Source organism: Xyrauchen texanus, chromosome 31 (assembly GCF_025860055.1).
Source record: "Xyrauchen texanus isolate HMW12.3.18 chromosome 31, RBS_HiC_50CHRs, whole genome shotgun sequence".
Lineage (NCBI taxonomy): Eukaryota > Metazoa > Chordata > Actinopteri > Cypriniformes > Catostomidae > Xyrauchen > Xyrauchen texanus.
In genome coordinates this window covers 39,001,621-39,016,822 of record NC_068306.1, presented here as the reverse complement: position 1 = coordinate 39,016,822, position 15,202 = coordinate 39,001,621, and positions in this window count along the sequence as shown.

Sequence of the window (15,202 nt, the reverse complement as noted above, 5' to 3'; positions counted from 1 at the left end):
CTCCGCAGGGTCTGGGTAAGACCCCCTTCCCTATATGTGTGTAAGGGCCCCAGCCGTGATTGCTCTATGCGAGAAACATAGAGAGAAAAGAGGCCCAGCCAGGCTGGCCCGTTCCCATGTTGGCAAACATCGCCTTGTTCCCCTCCCAGGGTAACTAGAAGGATTCCGATGTTCTTATGGGGCATTGAGGAAGGGTACGTGCAGCCAGGTACAGACGATGCGCGGCACTGGATGAAATCCCTGCCTGCCTCTGTATCGGCGGTTCACGTACACGGTTCAGCGCATGGCAAGATTGGAATGGGTCCCCTAGTGTCGCTTCTCCGACACAACGTGGAGAGAGCGACAGAAGGGGAACGTTTGGTTACGTATGACCATTTCTGGCTCCTCAGAAAAATCCTGAATGAACTCCCGTATTTGCGCCGCTTAAATACCCGTATGTCCGGGGGCGGGACATGCAAATACCGGCTGCCAACTCTCATTGGCCTTTTTTCATAGATCAGAGGTGGATATCAGCGCTCAAGAGAGACAGACCCCTAGTGTCGCTTCTCCGACACAACGTGTTGTTCCCTCCCTCGGGGAACGGAGGTTACATACGTAACCAAACGTTTTGTTTATTATAACAACTTCAATGAGTCGTTGATTCAATGTCTTGACACAAGGAACTATCTGTTCTACAGTATTTATGCACAATTTAGCCTATATGAAACCAATTGGCTATAAATGAATCAATGAATAATAATAATAAATAATAATAATAACACTACAATATACTGTAGATAAATAATGAAATAATAATAAAATCATACAATATAGATTATATATGATTAAATCTCCAGAGGTCAGCAAGAATCCTGAAATTCACAGTAAAATTAGTCTCCCAATCTGACCCTGCTAGCAAGTTTTTGAACAAATGGCTCCCAGACTCCACTGCACATTCAGGTCACTTAGCTGTCTCAGCAGGTCACTCAGCACCTCACTGGGTGGCCTACCATTATCCAGGTTACAGAGAAGGCTTTTGGATAAAGTTCTGTACTCTGTGCCATGACAGGATTGACGAGTCAACAGTCTGCATTAGCCTCAGACAATGGGTGCCCAGGCAATGGCAAATGACAACTCAGTAAAAAGCACTCTTTCTAATACCAAGAGGGAGTAAAATACTCATTGTGCCTTACCAGTGATGAAGGATAGTAGAATGTGAATGCACTCTGATAATGCACTCTGAAAAGGAGCAAGAGATTTATCTGTGCACATATGCTCAGGTATTCTTGGCGACTGGTAGGAAGGATAAAACATTTTCTCTTAGGTTCCTTCAAGGTTTATTTGTATCTCTTTAATTTATTATATGTTCCCTATCCTATACTGTACAGTATATTCCTATCAGTTTCAGCAGATTGCATTACAGCAAGAGGATCCTTCAGGTAAGAACAAGACAGCTGGGAGCATGTGTGCATCCTAGAGGAAAACCCCATACTTTACTCCATTCACCACTGACATGCAACCAAACTTTCTGAATGATTTTGTGCAAAATAAATAAATAAATAAAATCTAACAAAACTAACAAACAACACCAACTCAGTCATGTGAGTTTCATCACAGTCTTTTTTTCTTAATGCATCTGCTCAGTCTGTTTCTTTTTTCCCTGTGAGGGCAGAAACTAGATAAAAACTAGTTAGCCAGAAGAAAGAGAAAATATTTTACTACTATTTTTTAAAATGAAGATTTTCAAAAGCTGTGTATTTAATGATATTTGTAATAATTTGGAAATACTGCCACAATTTTTAATTTTTGCAGTTTATTTATAAATTGATTAAATTATTTCTTTGGATTTATAATTTTTTTTATTGCATTTACTATTACATTATTTAAATCATTTTTTTTTTTTTTTTTTTTTAAAGAGCATCTACTGACTTCACGAGTTGCTGCCGGCACGCTGCTTGATTTTGTGTTTGTAGCTTGCAACTCTTTATAGCATTGCTTATTCCTATATGAGCCATTCTACCAAACGGGTGCCATTTCCACTTTAAAAATAAAAATTGCAACTTGAAAGATATGTTAATCCTCCAAAAAAACATATTTTCCCACCTCAGGCACAAAATCCCTATGAATATTATCCTTTTTATTCAGGCATGGGAGCCTTTCTTGTACCACCCCGTTAAAGAAAATATGTACATTAGAGTTGTAAAACAAGAAATTGATTTTTAAAATCTGATGTTTTCCTAATACTAAAATGTCCCTTTTTTTGGAAACCATCAATAGAAAGTCTGTAATTTAATAATTTTTTTTATTCTTAGATTTTTAATCTTGAAATATGAATTCGACATTTCAATGGCCTCATTGTTTGTACTGAAAAAACAAATTCACTTAAAAAATACAAATAAAGTTAAATGTATCTTATTAGTCCACACAACAAGAACATCATTCAACATTCATTTATGTAACATTTAATTTCCTTTCCATAAAATGTTTACAAAATGACTCTGTGACGAGGTGGTAACTGATGTGGCGGGGTGGTTCACTGTGACAGGGTGGTATGGACAAAGTGTTTTTCTATATGATCTGCTGGTTTTAACCTTTATAAAACTGGGGGATGGGAAACATTAAAATTGGAGATATAATGGAAAACTTTGGCCATGCTCTGAATACCTGAAAAGAGCATCATAATAGTGAATGGGAGTGTCACATCCACACATCACTCTAAACTACAAAAAAAAAAGCTGCTCAAAGAGTACCCAAAGAGGTTGGATGAACATTTAATGGAAAAAGATACAAAGATATTATTAGAGAACATTGCTATTACATTCAGAAATGGGGGATGCAAACTTTAGAACCAATGAAATCTTGAACATTTTAGTCACATTTTAGAGTGCATGAGTGAGTGAGTGAAATATATAGTGAGTGAGTGAAAGAGATAGTGAGTGAGTGAGTAGTGACTGAAAGAGATAGTGTGTGAGTGAGTGAATGAGTGAGTGAGTGACTGATAGAGTGAATGATATGATGAGTGATGAGTGACTGAAAGAGATAGTGAGTGAGTGAGTGACTGATATAGTGAGAGATGAGTGAGTGAATGATATAGTGAGTGATGAGTGTGTGATGAGTTACTGAAAGAGATAGTGTGTGAGTGAGTGAATGAGTGAGTGACTGATATAGTGAGTGATGAGTGAGTGAATGATATAGTGAGTGATTAGTGAGTGATGAGTGACTGATATAGTGAGTGATGAGTGAGTGAATGATATAGTGAGTGAGTGATGAGTGACTGAAAGAGATAGTGAGTGCAGGAGTGAGTGAAAGATATAGTGAGTGAGAGAAAGATATAGTGAATTATGAGTGAGTGAAAGATATAGTGAGTGAATGAGTGAGTGAATGATATAGTGAGTGATGAGTGACTGAAAGAGATAGTGAGTGAGTGACTGATATAGTGAGTAATGAGTGAGTGAATGATATAGTGAGTGAGTGATGAGTGACTGAAAGAGATAGTGAGTGCATGAGTGAGTGAAAGATATAGTGAGTGGTGAGTGAGTGAATGATATAGTGAGTGAGTGATGAGTGACTGAAAGAGATAGTGAGTGCATGAGTGAGTGAAAGATATAGTGAATGATGAGTGAGTGAAAGATATAGCGAGTGGTGAGTGAGTGAGTGAGTGACGAGTGACTGATATAGTGAGTGATGAGTGAGTGAATGATATAGTGAGTGAGTGATGAGTGACTGAAAGAGATAGTGAGTGCAGGAGTGAGTGAAAGATATAGTGAGTGAGAGAAAGATATAGTGAATTATGAGTGAGTGAAAGATATAGTGAGTGAATAAGTGAGTGAATGATATAGTGAGTGATGAGTGACTGAAAGAGATAGTGAGTGAGTGACTGATATAGTGAGTAATGAGTGAGTGAATGATATAGTAAGTGAGTGATGAGTGACTGAAAGAGATAGTGAGTGCATGAGTGAGTGAAAGATATAGTGAATGATGAGTGAGTGAAAGAGATAGTGAGTGCATGAGTGAGTGAAAGATATAGTGAGTGGTGAGTGAGTGAATGATATAGTGAGTGAGTGATGAGTGACTGAAAGAGATAGTGAGTGCATGAGTGAGTGAAAGATATAGTGAGTGCATGAGTGAGTGAACGATATAGTGAGTGATGAGTGTGTGAAAGATATAGTGAGTGACTGAAAGAGATAGTGAGAGAGTGAGTGAGTTAGTGAATGAATGAAAGAGATAGTGAGTGAGTGAGTGACTGAAAGATATAGTGAGCGAGTGAGTGAGTGTGTGAGTGAACCAAACAGAGTTAAGTTAACAGAAAATAAATTGATTAGCCTATATTAGAATCCTTGATTTCACACATACTCACATTCAAACGGGAAGCAGAACCACCCCATCACATCCCTTACCACCACCTCACAATAAAACATGTGAGGGGGTGGTAAATGTCATCCCAAAATGGCTGCAGATCTCACATGTGGTCAAGTTCCTCACATAGCATAAATGCATTAAATCTGAAATATAATTTTCTTTGCATTAATAATGTAAAAAATGTAATAAAAAACTGTTTTCCCTATCTATTTTGCATGACGGGGTGGTTGGTTTGAGCTTGACAGACCCTGCCTAACATGAAAAAGCAACAAATAAACAAAGTAAAAGAATGTCAGTACTTGCCTACTTTTGTTCTTGGTGGCTACAAGGCTCAAATTATGTAATTTCCACTTTGTGATGTCATTTAAAGCAATGGTACATTATTTATAGATAAGTCAAACTGAGGGACGCACACAAATCATAAAATATTTACAAAAAAATAAGGTTTATTTTGAATAAATATATCGTATATATACAAGGACACATAAAATCCTGGAAATAATAAATGTTTGAAAAACATTTATAACTTATTTGGTGATATTTTAGATGCAAATGTCATGTTGGTCAACACGGACATGTGAAATTGGCTATGTACAAATGAAAAATTATTAAAAATAGTATGTTACTATTAATCCTAAAAATAATATTTGTATCATATATCATGTTAACAAGAACACTTGATTGAATAACTTTAAGCTTTGAAAACACACTTTGGGAAATGTTTTGTGCCTTATGCATCTCATCAAACGTTGCGGACCCAAATGGCACCCGTTTCATAGAATGACTCACATGTTCATCTTTTTATCTTTTTAGATTTTTCCACTTTTCTACTTTTTCTACTGCGAATATTTAACCTTGCACACGTTATTATTTTTCTTTTTTTCCACTTGTATACATCTCAAGTATCAACTGCATTCGATCATATACTCCTCACATGGATTATTGCATCAATCTCAAACCACAGCTGATCAGGAACCACCACAACAACACCACACAATTGCGTGCAGGATTGACATTGACCTCAAACCTTACTGCTCAAGAAACATCACAACATCAGCAAAACAAAAAATTGCGGTTAGTCATGGAATCTGCTCATATTTATCACTTAATGTATTGCATGCCACATGTTTACTATAGCTTCTTCCATTAGCAGTGAGGGATTCATATGCGATAAATGTAAGGAATTAGTCAGGCTGACCGATAAGCTTAATGAGTCAAGAGACATGCATCCGAACACAAGTGGAGGTCAATTAGAAATAGAAGCTGGTAGATATCATTTCAGATGTGGGTATTACAGTGAGCAACACACACACTTTGGTTCCGGCTTTAGAGCCCCTGCAGTAGGGCATTTGTGTGTTGTCTCTGCGCTGGATCCTCTGCATAACTGCCTTCAGGACATCAAACAGTGGCTTTCCCAGAATTTCCTTCATATGAATGAAGGAAAGACTGAGTACATTCTGTTCAATCCAGACTCATCCAATAGGTCTCTCAGTTTTGGTCCTCTAACACCTCAGTTTGCACCCAATGTGCGTAACCTGGGTGTTATTTTTGACAAAGGTATGCAGTACGATAAACAGATTAGTGCAGTTGTGAAGGCGAGCTTTTACCAGTTAAGGCTCCTGAGTAAAGTCAAACCATTTCTGTCCAGAGTTGACCTTGAAAAAGCCATTCATCAGTTCGAGGATAGACTACTGCAATGCCCTCTACATTGGATTGAATCAATCACTTCTCAATAGGCTTCAACTGGTACAAAACGCAGCAGCACGTCTCCTCTGCAATGCCACCAAACGCTCACATATCACCCCGATCCTCCGCTCGCTCAACTGGCTCCCGGTGCGGTTTAGGGTGGAGTATAAGGTCCTGCTGTTCGTGTTCAAGGCCATTAACAGATTGGCCCCGGTCCACCAACCAGCCAGAACCTTGCGCTCCTCTGAACACACCTCTCTGGTGATTCCAAAGTCTAAATATAAAAAGTTTGGAGGTCGGTCATTTGCTGTCCAGGGCCCAAAACTGTGGAACGCACTTCAACCACACTTACGAAGTATCACCATGTTGAGTGTTTTTAAATCGCAGTTGAAAACACATCTATTTAGACAAGCTTTTAACACGTAGCCTCCGACTTGACTCGATTGCTATTTTTATGTACACTTATGTTTTTTATATACTGTTGTCTATTGATGTTTTTACTGGAAAGCGTCTTGGGCACCTTTTGGCTGTTGTAAGGCGCTCTACAAATAAAATTTTATTGATTGATTGATTGATAATTGCTCAGCAAAGCGACACCACTCTCCCAGTCCTGTTAGGATTTCTAATAGAATCTCCCCACTAAGTGAAGCACCAACTGAGGATCATGTTGAAAGAGCCCTGGTTATAAGCAATGCTATTGTAAGGAAAGTGGAAATAGAGACTCCAGACACTATTGTTAAATGCATTTCGGGGGTCTTGATGTCTGACATCAGATCAAATTTACAATTTATGGCTAATGCTAAACATACATTTTCTAAAATTGTTAATAATGTCGGCGAACTTTGTTTAGTGCCGACATGATTAACAATTTTAGAAAATCTATGTTTAGCATTAGCCATAAATTATACATTTATTTTAATAAATTTCGAGGGCTCTAAAGTCGGAACCAAAGTTCACTAGACGGAGATCATTAGAGATAATGTTAACAAGGTGTGTGAATGGGGGCCTGGGTAGCTCAGTGAGTAAAGGCGCTGACTACCACCACTGGAGTCACAAGTTTGAATCCAGGGCATGATGAGTCACTCCAGCCAGGTCTCTTAAGAAACCAAATTGGAACAGTTGCTACATTGGGTTAACCTCCTCCTGGTTGCTATAATGGGGCGCGTGGTGAGTTGTGTGTAGAAGCCGCGGAGAATAGCGTGAAGCCTCCACATACACTGTATGTCTCCACGGTAATGTGCTCAACAAGCCACGTGATAAGATCTGCTGATTTGTCCTCTGCCACCCAGATTTAGGTGAGTCACTATGCCACCATGAAGACTTATTGTGCATTGGGAACTGGGCATTCCAAATAGGGGAGAAAAGGGGAGAAAAAAGAGGTGTGTGAACTTTACAAATCTATGTCAGACACTCTAATATGCTCTGACCCCCTCCCTGCTCATCATTATAGTAGATTAGTGTCACTGAACCTGACCTAGACCTGACCTGCCTAAGAGACACGGACTCCATCCCTCCAGGGAATGTTTCACTCTCCTCTCTAGTAATTTGGTTCATAGTCTTAATAGTGATAGTAGTTGACAAACTGGGTCCCAGGTCAGGAGCTTAACCATCCGTCTTCAAGCTTGAGATATCACACAGGTCACATAAATTACAACACATAGAGATTGTATCACCTAAATATCATATAAAGACTGTGTCTGTAACCCGAACTACCAAACTCAAACCCGGGTCATATTCTGATTTCCTTAGTAAATTTGCAGATTTTCTATAAGATTTTGTAGTTACTGTGGATAGAGATTTAATTGTTGATTCACACAGATAATGAAAATGACACATTGAGATTAGCATTCATTGATATTCTGAACAGTGACAGGACAAATTAATTGCCATAATCATATGTTAGATTTAATTCTGTCATATGGAATTTAATTTGATACTATAGAAATTCTGCCACAGAGCAGAACATTACCTCATCACTTGTATGCTGTGATTACCTAATGTCACTCAATCACCAAGCTTCAGGTAGAACTATTATTTCAACCACTAAAGACAGCTTCACTAATAATCTTCTAGATTTATCTCAAATACTCAGTAAGCCAAAAAGTGGGTTGAGGAAATTGGTCTTTTACTGAAAATGTGGCAAAGAAAATGAAGGAGACCACTGGGGGAGGGAGTGGTCTGTCTACCAGCTCCAGGCGAGCATCTCGTTCCTCGGGTTATCTGGCTCAGGAATGTTTGTGAGCCTTGCGGGTCCTTGATGAGGATGGGGAGGTGGGGTTGTCCATCTCCTGCAGGGCATTCTACGCGGGGGCTGAGAGCTGTGCCAGGGTTGAGGTTGCCTTGCAGCTGCAGGGGGATGACCTCGGTGAGTAGACGGGGGTCGGCTCGAGTTGGAACGGCGCCGAGGCATGATATGCTGGATCGCCTCCGTCTGCCATGGTCAAATTCTCGCAGTGAGAACAAGAACCATCCATAAACACTGCCTCGGTGTGATGGTGAACCAGACACGAGGCAGTGCCTATGAACGTCAGAGGCGGAGAGATATCTGCCGCATTCAGGAACTGCACACAGGTGGAAGGGCATCTTCAAAAAGACGCGTCTTTAAAAAGACGTGCAATGCCAAATGTGTTATTCTTTTAGAGAAATTATGCTCTTTTAGAGGATTTATGTTCTTTTAGAAGCACCCAAGGCGTAGACTGCACAGGCGTGCAGAGAAGAGAAAGCCGCTGTTAACGCACCGTAAGTGAGGTGAGTGGAACAGTTGTGAAACACCAGCTCTCTGGACACACAACCGCTTCGTCCGAAATAAAAATCTGACTAAACAGATGCACGATTCCCTCCTTTTGTACCCGAATATCCAGGGGAGGGACATGCAAATTCTGTTTGCCAAATCTCATTGGCCTTTTCTCAAAGCTCAGAGACAACTGAGGCTCTCAAGAGAGAACCCTAGTGTCACTTCACAGACACAATATCGAGTAAGTGACAGAAGGGGAACTCTGTGAATACTTATCACACAAACATGAAACATATGTCTAAAGAAAGTAAGGATGGGCGAATCGATTCTAATGTATCGATACTTCTGATACTGATGTAGTATCAGGGTTGTCTCTGACAATGCACAATCCGTGAGGCGAGATCACTTTCGCTTGCGTTTTCACAAAGGTTTGTAAATTGTATGTGTTTTAAGGCTTGCTAGTTTGAACATTCAAGCGATTTTACACCATTCACAGAGTCTGTATTTTATCATCTCACACTCAAACAAATGAGAGAGTAGCCTGTTAGAGATTAAACTGTTGTTGCTGTTGTTGCGCTGCTTCACTTGACAGCGCGGGAAGGATCACGGAAGATCCATCGACAACAGATACTAATAGCTGAATGGACGAACTTGCTTCAGGTACAACATCATTATTACTGTCTGCAGTCTCACAATCTCAATCAATTCATCTCTGAAATCCTCTTCCCTAGCAGTGTAGAATGACAATAGCAAAATAATTTTTTGTCACAAAATAACAGAATACTTAAAGTAAATGAATACAGATGCAACAGCATGACACGGTACAAATAAAACGAGACTTTACAGCTCTTAAAAGATTAAACTCAACGAAACTAATGGCACAGAGTGCCTTCAATGTTGTATCATGCGATAAAACCCTCTTAAAGAGACATTAATATTTGTGCCTTTGTCCTGAAATTTCATTCCAAGTAAAATAAAAATATAAATGTGTTATTTTTAGTCTTTTATTTCTCTCTTACGTTGTAAAATGCCACATTTTTGAATGGCTTAGAAAAATGTAAATACAATCACTCATCCTTCATTGTTTCACTGGATCTGTTGCTATTTTAATTATGTAAAATACTAAGCACTGACCATTTAATGTGTGAGCCTGTACATCATCAAAGATTTATAAACAGTTACTGTTCTACAGTGTTATTATGTGCCTAGATCGTCTTTCAAATAAACTTAGTTTACCCCAAAATGAAATTTCTCTCATCATTTACTTACCCTCATTCCATCCCAGATGTGTATGACTTTCTTTCTTCTGCTGAACACAAATTAAGCTTTTTAGAAGAATATCTCTGCCCTGACTTGAGATGCTAATCTCAAGACCGAGCTCCCTAAATTCCATCTGTATGTGAACTTGGCAACAAGAGGGGCAAACACGCTTGATCTTGTTTACACACACGTCCCAGGCGCGTACCCGCCCCACCTCGGCTACTCAGACCACATCTCTGTTATGCTAATCCCAGCATACAGACCGCTCGTCAGGTGCACAAAACTGCTTCAGAAGCAGGTGAAAACCTGGCCAGCAGGAGCCATCTCTGCTCTTCAGGATTGTTTGAAGTGTACTAACTGGCACATGTTCAGGAAGGCAGCAAAATATGGTGACTCTACCAACTTGGAGGAATACACAGCATCAGTGATCAGCTACATCAGCAAGTCCATTGAAAATGTCACTTTCTCCAAGACCATCAACAAGCTCCAACCAGAAACCGTGGATGACTGCGGAGGTGCATGCGGTGCTGAAGACCAGAGACTCAGAGCAGGCAACAAGGCGTCCCTAAGAACAGCGAGGGCCAAACTGTACAGGGCCATCACAGAGGCAAAGAGCACCCAGAGAATCCACAGTCACTTCCAGGACAGCGGCGACATGCGTCACGGCACACAGTTGCCTGAGACAATGATGCCTCACTTCCAGATGCGCTGAATGACTTTTACTCTCGGTTTGAGACGCAATACAATGTGGTGGCGAGGAAGACTGCCCCTCCTCCCAACGACCAGGTGCTCTGTCTTACCACGGCTGATGTGAGTCAACCCATGGAAGGCTGCTAGACCAGACAACATTCTTGGTAGAGTGCTCAGAGGAAGTGCAGACCAGCTGGCAGATGTTCTTACATTCCGACGTGCTTCAAGGCCACCACCATCGTCCCCATGCCAAAAAAGTTTTCAGTGTCCTGCCTCAACGACTACCGTCCCATCGCACTCACACTCATCATCATGAAGTGTTTTGAGGGGCTCGTCATGAGGCACATTAAGACCCAGCTGCCCCCCTCACTAGACCCACTGCATTTTTCGTATCGTCCCAACCGTTCAACAGACGATGCCATCGCCACCACGCTCCATCTGGCCCTCACCCACCTAGATAAAAAGGACTCATACGTTCGAATGCTGTTCAAAGACTTCATCTCAGCATTTAACACAATTAGTCCTCAGCACCTGATTGGAAAGCTGAACCTACTGGGCCTGGACACCTCCCTCTGCATCTGGATCCTGGACTTTCTGACTGGGAGACCTCAGTCAGTCTGGATCGGGAACAGCCTCTCTACCACCACCACCACACTGAGCACTGGGGCCCCCCAGGGCTGTGTGCTCAGTCCACTGCTGTTCACTCTGCTGACTCACGACTATGCAGCAATGCACAGTTCAAACCACATCATCAAGTTAGCCGATGACACAACCGTGGTGGGTCTCATCAGCAAGAGCGATGAGTCAGCATACAGAGGGGAGGTGCAGTGGCTAACGGACTGGTGTAGAGCCAACAACCTGTCTCTGAATGTGGACAAAACAAAAGAGATGGTTGTTGACTTTAGGAGAGCACAGAGTGACCACTCTCCGCTGAACATCGACGGCTCCTCTGTGGAGATCGTCAAGAGCACCAAATTCCTTGGTGTACACCTAGTGGAGAACCTCACCTGGACCCTCAACACCAGCTCTATTACCAAGAAAGCCCAGCAGCATAGCCCAGAAAGCACATCTCCCACCCCCTGTCCTCGCTACATTCTATAGAGGGACTATTGAGAGCATCCTGAGCAGCTGCATCACTGCCTGGTTTGGGACCGCAAAGCCCTGCAGAAGATAGTGAGGACAGCTGAGAAGATCATCTGGGTCTCTCTTCCCTCCATCAAATACATTTACACAAAACGCTGCATCCGCAAAGCAGCCAGCATTGTGAATGACCCCACACACCCCTCATACAAACTCTTCACCCTCTTGCCATCTGGCAAGAGGTACCGAAGCATTCGGGACCTCAAGCACAGACTGTGTAACAGCTTCTTCCCCCAAGCCATCAGACTCCTCAATACACGGAGACTAGACTGACACACACACACACACACACACACACACACACACCTGTACACCATCCAACCTTCGCACATGTCCAGTGTTGCACTTTAATTAATTGTCACTTTATACCTGGCTGCTACCTCAATAACTGCTATGTCCATAGAACACTATTTCATAGTATGTTATGTTTGCATTTGGCAATTTTAGAAAGTGTCATCTTTTTGCACTACTCAGATTACAAATGTGTCTCATACTGTGCCTACTGTCCTGTTCCTTTTAGTAATTTATTTTACTGTCCAATACATTTGCACTTTATGTAGAAATGTAATTTACTCTGTGTAGTCTTATGTGTGTTTTTCCTATGTTGTTTTTTTGTAGCACCATGGTCCTGGAGGAACATTGTCTTGATTTGAGGGTGTACTGTGCTAAATGTATATGGTTGAATGACAATAAAAAGCACTTGACTTGACTTGTTGGTCCTTTCAATGCATATGAATGGTGATCAGAACTCAGAAGGTACAAAAATCACATAAACACAGCATAAAATTAATCCATACAACTCCAGTGATTTAATCTATGTCTTCAGAAGTAATATGATAGGTTTAGGTAAGAAACAGATCAGTATTTCATTTTTATTACTATAAATATTCCTCCCTGCCCAGTAGGGGGTGATATGCTTATGTAAATCACAAAAAAAAAAAAAAAACAGAAGAAGACCTCTTATATAGCATAGCACTATTGAAAGTGAAAGTCGAGATTTAAAGTAAAGAATCACTTGATCTGTTTCTCACCGCTTCTCATTTACTTGCATTGAATGGACCAACAGAGCTGAGATATTCTTCTAAACATCTTCATTCATGTTCTGCAGAAGATAGTCATACACATCTGGGATGGCATGAGGGTGAGGAAATGATCAAATATCCCTTTAACATTCACTTAATTTACAACACACACAATAAAGTCTTATGACAAAGTGAAAATCTTTGCGAATGCTGTATGTGGTATAATGACATGGAGAGCTTAAATAATTTTCAAGTAATTACATATATTTCATATTTTTGCTGTTATCTTGTTTTTAAAAATGGGCAAATTAATGATTATAGCCTGATGAACCTCTTTAAAAGGTGTGTAATGTTTTATCCATGTTGTATAACCAAGGAATTAACCAGTATGATTTGTAACCAGGGATTTTAATGTTTTGTTACCTACACGTATAATATTCATGAAAGAATGTAAAATTTGGTATGCAAATGCTCACTTAGTTACATGGAGGAAGATGATGACAACGAATATCTTGTCTTGTACCATTCTCAAGATATAAAGGTTCATGATTAAATATGCTCTCTTTTTGAGTGGGAGATTTGTACGAATCCGAAAAAAAGGACCATAAAATAAACTGTTGGAAAAGACAACCCAGTTGACTATGCGACTCTGAAAAGTCACTTCTGATTGGCGCAGGACACCATTGGGGATGCGGTCATTTTCAGTTCAAACGTTTCCAAACAGGAAGAACACACTCTCTTCTCTACGCTCTTCTTCTTCTGCTCTTCTGACTACTCAGACTTCGCTCTGACTCTTCCCTTGCGGTCTTCTCTGGATCTTGTCGGTACCAGATCCATGCCATGTGAGGTCCGAGGAAGCCTCTCACTCTCTAAGGTTTACACACCCATGAGAAGGCCTCACTTCAAAGCAAACCTCATCATTCATCCAGACAATAACAATCTGATCTTACAGAGGTCCATAACATCGACGGAATTAACTTTCAACCAAGCAACACAAAGAACGCAAGGAAACACAAAGACACGCAAGCACATCTCTACACTTTGCTCAAAGTGCTGGTGTATTACTTAAATACTTTGGGTAATCTAATAGCAAATCGATGTGGACTCAAAGAAGGATAAATGGTTCTTAAGGCATTGTCAACAGACTCCATAAAGTTCATTTTCACTGTATTGATTGATTTATTTTACATTCTGTCAATCTTCTCACCAACCTCTCTCATGTATATATGTGTTAGATTTGATTTATGTTTAGAATAGCAATAAAGTTTTTCTGCATTCAAAGAGGATTTGACTGTGGTATATTCTGATAAATAATCTCATCCCTGTTTCTAAAAGATTTAGCTTCAAAGCTGTACATAAATACATGCGATATTATTTTCAATAAGCCATGAGCCAATAAGCCATGAGCCAATGCAGTGTTTTTGTAAATATCTTTGATGGAGGGAACACCGATGATCTTCTTAGCTGTCCTCACTATCCTCTGCAGGGCTTTGCGTTGTGAAACGGTGCAAGTCCCAAACCAGGCAGTGATGCAGCTGCTCAGGTTGCTCTCAATAGTCACTCTATAGAATGTAGTGAGGATGGGGGGTGGGAGATGTGCTTTCCTCAGCCTTCAAAGAAAGTAGAGATGCTGCTGGTCTTTCTTGGTAATAGAGCTGGTGTTGAGGGACCAGGTGAGGTTCTCCGCCAGGTGAAAACCAAGGAATTTGGTGCTCTTGACGATCTCCACAGAGAAGCCGTCGATGTTCAGCGGAGAACAGTCACTCTGTGCTCTCCTGAAGTCAACAACCATCTCTTTTGTTTTGTCCACATTCAGATACAGGTTGTTAGTTCTACAACAGTCCGTTAGCCACTGCACCTCCTCTCTGTATGCTGAACTTGATGATGTGGTTCGAGCTGTGCATTGCTGCACAGTCGTGAATCAGCAGCGTGAACAGCAGTGGAGATGCTGTTCCCAATCCGGACTGACTGAAGTCTCCCAGTCAGGAAGTCCAGGATCCATTTGCAGAGGGAGGTGTCCAGGCCCAGTAGGTTCAGCTTTCCAATCAGGTGCTGAGGAATTATTGTGTTGAATGCTGAGCTGAAGTCTATAAACAGCATTCGAACATATGAGTCCTTTTTATCTAGGTGGGTGAGGACCAGATGGAGGGTGGTGGCGATGGCGTCGTCTGTTGAACGGTTGGGATGATACACAAACTGCAGTGGGTCTAGTGAGGGTGGCAGCTGGGTCTTAATGTGCCTCATGACGAGCCTCTCGAAGCACTTCATGATGATGGGTGTGAGTGCGACAGGACGGTAGTTGTTGAGGCAGGACACTAAGGACTTCTTTGGC